Raw genomic sequence first — 5,000 nt, 5'->3', positions numbered from 1 at the left:
GTTCGTGCACCACCCCAACCGCCAAACGCGCACCTCCAGCGGATGAACGGCGGACGTTTCCCGCACTCGTAAAGTGCAATCCACCCCTATAACGTGCGTTTCATGAAGAGTTATTGCCAATATGCGACATTCCCGCTGTCCCTATACATGAGCCGCGACCTGTACCACTTACGAGCGAGAGACGCGATCGCGTTGCTCACTGTACGGCGTCCGATACCGAGCCATCAGCATGTCGGTCCCCATGCGCGTTGCACTCGCACTCGCAGTCGCAAAAACGTGGGGCAAATATATTACGCGGAAGAGTTATAACAGACCGAGCCCCACTGCATGAGGGGAGTCTTTGTCACTAATGTACACAGATGGAACATTTTGGACTGGAACCAGATTACCCGTACACACGGCGCTGATTAGTAATCAATGCAGAGCCATCAAACTACAGAATATATATACAACTGTCCGTATACATGCTGAAAGAGTCTGCCCACAATGGGAACCACACGTCAGCCAGCCACTCTGATCACGCACCACTCTCTGCTTCTAACGGGCGCACATACAATATGTAAGCACCAGCATGGAACAACATCCAGTGCATCCTCTCCGCCACATTACACAATCCACACTATCACAACCAGACCAGGAGGTCCATGCGGAAAATACAATATCCCACCCTTTCGACATCCACCATTGCGCAGATCAGGCACCAACACCCACACATGTCCTATACAACGGTGCACCCAACATCACAATAGTACCTCCTGTCACAGCGCACAAACAATGACATGAGTCAAAGACACAGGTCTGACACAAGCATAGAATTGGAGCGCCGCCTCTAATAAGCCAAAGGTGCATCCTGACGTGACAAATCTGATCATGTCACAAGCATTCACTTACTATAATCACTATCAACGAACCTGCCGCCCCCGCCCCCCCCTACACCTTTCCTTACAACAACGTGTAACCTAACCTAACCTAACCTATGTTGTACCTTAACCTAACCTATGTTGTACCTTAACCTAACCTATGTTGTACCTTAACCTAACCTATGTTGTACCTTAACCTAACCTGTAGTATCGGTATCTGGACCGACACCGTGAAGTGGAGTGCTGAAAAAGAAAGCTTGACTAATGCGGTGGCCGATAGTGCACGGCATACAGCAATAAGCATACGGGCGTGAAGTCTGGAACATGAGAACTTATGAATGAATAAGAAGAAAAGTATGTAGATGCTTTTTACTTAACTTTTTAATTATCCTTGGAATACATCTCTCTTGAATACTTGTAAGCTATAGGCACTGATACAAATGGCTCCTTGTTAGTTCGTAGCCATTAACTTCTGATGGCTATTCTGTCTCTCGGCTAATGAGAGAGAAAGGCTTCGTACAACTGGGCGATAGCTAGGTTCGCGTACAACTGGGCGGTAGCTTGGTTCTCGTACAACTGGTCGGTAGCTAGGCTCTCGTACAACTGGTCGGTAGCTAGGCTCTCGTACAACTGGGGTCGAGTCCACTCTCGTATCACGAGACCTGCCTTGGTGGTGGCGCTAGGTCTGCGATCACAGTGGCGACACGCGGGTCCGACATGTACTACATGGACCGCGGCCGATTTAAACTACCACCTAGCAAGTGTGGTGTCTGGCGGTGACACCACATTCCTCCCCCGCAAATCGGCGAACGGTCGTGTAATAAGGCTTCCGCCCGCCGTGGGGAGGACCACATGTTGACGTATGCGATGAGGTGGGGAGCCTAACAACAGGCGAGGCTGTGCCACCCGCACCCGGCCATCCCATCCTCGTCGCCATATGTAGTATCGGTATCTGGACCGACACCGTGAAGTGGAGTGCTGAAAAAGAAAGCTTGACTAATGCGGTGGCCGATAGTGCACGGCATACAGCAATAAGCATACGGGCGTGAAGTCTGGAACATGAGAACTTATGAATGAATAAGAAGAAAAGTATGTAGATGCTTTTTACTTAACTTTTTAATTATCCTTGGAATACATCTCTCTTGAATACTTGTAAGCTATAGGCACTGATACAAATGGCTCCTTGTTAGTTCGTAGCCATTAACTTCTGATGGCTATTCTGTCTCTCGGCTAATGAGAGAGAAAGGCTTCGTACAACTGGGCGATAGCTAGGTTCGCGTACAACTGGGCGGTAGCTTGGTTCTCGTACAACTGGTCGGTAGCTAGGCTCTCGTACAACTGGTCGGTAGCTAGGCTCTCGTACAACTGGGGTCGAGTCCACTCTCGTATCACGAGACCTGCCTTGGTGGTGGCGCTAGGTCTGCGATCACAGTGGCGACACGCGGGTCCGACATGTACTACATGGACCGCGGCCGATTTAAACTACCACCTAGCAAGTGTGGTGTCTGGCGGTGACACCACATAACCTATGTTGTACCTTAACCTAACCTATGTTGTACCTTAACCTAACCTATGTTGTGCCTTAACCTAACCTATGTTGTGCCTTAACCTAACCTATGTTGTGCCTTAACCTAACCTATGTTGTGCCTTAACCTAACCTATGTTGTGCCTTAACCTAACCTATGTTGTGCCTTAACCTAACCTATGTTGTGCCTTAACCTAACCTATGTTGTGCCTTAACCTAACCTATGTTGTGCCTTAACCTAACCCATGTTGTGCCTTAACCTAACCCATGTTGTGCCTTAACCTAACCCATGTTGTGCCTTAACCTAACCCATGTTGTGCCTTAACCTAACCCATGTTGTGCCTTAACCTAACCCATGTTGTGCCTTAACCTAACCCATGTTGTGCCTTAACCTAACCCATGTTGTGCCTTAACCTAACCCATGTTGTGCCTTAACCTAACCCATGTTGTGCCTTAACCTAACCCATGTTGTGCCTTAACCTAACCCATGTTGTGCCTTAACCTAACCCATGTTGTGCCTTAACCTAACCCATGTTGTGCCTTAACCTAACCCATGTTGTGCCTTAACCTAACCCATGTTGTGCCTTAACCTAACCCATGTTGTGCCTTAACCTAACCCATGTTGTGCCTTAACCTAACCCATGTTGTGCCTTAACCTAACCCATGTTGTGCCTTAACCTAACCCATGTTGTGCCTTAACCTAACCCATGTTGTGCCTTAACCTAACCCATGTTGTGCCTTAACCTAACCCATGTTGTGCCTTAACCTAACCCATGTTGTGCCTTAACCTAACCCATGTTGTGCCTTAACCTAACCCATGTTGTGCCTTAACCTAACCCATGTTGTGCCTTAACCTAACCCATGTTGTGCCTTAACCTAACCCATGTTGTGCCTTAACCTAACCCATGTTGTGCCTTAACCTAACCCATGTTGTGCCTTAACCTAACCCATGTTGTGCCTTAACCTAACCCATGTTGTGCCTTAACCTAACCCATGTTGTGCCTTAACCTAACCCATGTTGTGCCTTAACCTAACCCATGTTGTGCCTTAACCTAACCCATGTTGTGCCTTAACCTAACCCATGTTGTGCCTTAACCTAACCCATGTTGTGCCTTAACCTAACCCATGTCGTGCCTTAACCTAACCCACGTCGTGCCTTAACCTAACCCACGTTGTCGCCTAACGTAACCCACGTTGTCGCCTAAACCTGCTCTGTAATTGTTATACGACTCGTTCAATTAGTGTAGTGTTGCCCACCCGCAACCCTCGCAATATAGTTCGCTACTCGCACTCCCCGCTCCCCTGTGTATCGCTTCATGTTAAACACCTTGCAAGTCTTGCTCACTTTCCACATGCTCCTGCTGTACACTGTAATGTGGATGGCAGCAGGACGTACATGCCGCCCCTCCCCACGTCCCCACCTTGCCCCCTGCCTTCGCAAGCTGGTTGGTGAGAACTTTGCATGTTCAATGCCCTCCGCATGCGACGTACTCAGGCTACGTTGTGGTGCGGCCTGTGTCAACTGTCCGCTAATGTCGTACGCGTAAACCACAATCTGTACTGCACATTCGTCCTTATGTACTGAATGATACATCGTGGCACATGTGTGACCGTACAACGACTGCGCCCAAAAACGGCGGACCATACAGTGCAAATATTGTGCACGCAGCTACGTGTCGTCTCCCTATGAGAGCTGGATTGCAGTGTGGTACGCCATAGAGACGTGTGGGAGGAACGGACGCCGTGGATGGCGATCAGCATGAGCTGTCTGTTGATGTATTCGGACCTAGTCGTCTCTCCTCACACACCGTGATGGCATGGTGCACCGCGTTCCATATCTGCGACATGCTACAGAGGCCGGTTGACAGTCGTTCGAGCAATGGACATCGCATACGTACGGGGGCCACCTTCCACGTATTGTCTAGGCGTGCACATTTTGTTGCGTGTATGTGGGCAGACGTAGTGTGGCGTGACACCTGACACAGGCATGCAATAATCGTGGAAGTTGCAAATGGCGATGGACGCCTGCGTTTTCTGGTGAAGTTACGCAAATGAACAAATGGTAACCTGTTGTGGTGCGGTTGTTCTCGCTAGGGGTGAATCGGTGATGGCGACGATAGGTTGAGGTACTAACCGGTTGTTCCAGCGATACCCACCATGCCGACGAAACTGAACGGCATCTGGGTGTGAAGCGATACGCGGCGGTGGCTGGGTGGGACCGTCCCCGGCCGGTGAGGGGGCGCCTCCCGGCGTGCTGGCCGCGCGGTGCGTGGGCGCACGCGCTACAGCCGGCTGGTGGGGGCGGCCAGTGGCAGGCGCGCCGGCCGACGGACGCGGCAGGCGTCGCAGCTGCGCGCCGGCGCACCCTGCGCGCGGCGCCGTGCGGCCAAAGTAGGTCCTCGCGGGCCCGGTGCGAAGCGCGGTGGACATCTTCAGTGTGCTGGTCCGATTGAGGACTGTGTGCGTTGAGGATGCGCTGCCGCCCGGCGCTCGGCGCCGCGACGCCGTCTGCTGCTCGGTCGCCCCAGCGGTTCTCGCTGGTGGTTTGTATCGCAGCTGTGCGGATGTGTTGGCGCGTGCGCTGTGCTGGGAGAGTTCGCTTCGGCACCCAAGTG

This window comes from Schistocerca piceifrons, unplaced genomic scaffold (assembly GCF_021461385.2).
Source record: "Schistocerca piceifrons isolate TAMUIC-IGC-003096 unplaced genomic scaffold, iqSchPice1.1 HiC_scaffold_312, whole genome shotgun sequence".
Classification (NCBI taxonomy): Eukaryota; Metazoa; Arthropoda; class Insecta; order Orthoptera; family Acrididae; genus Schistocerca; species Schistocerca piceifrons.
The sequence above is the reverse complement of the archived record's forward strand: the minus strand, read 5'-3'. Positions refer to the sequence as shown.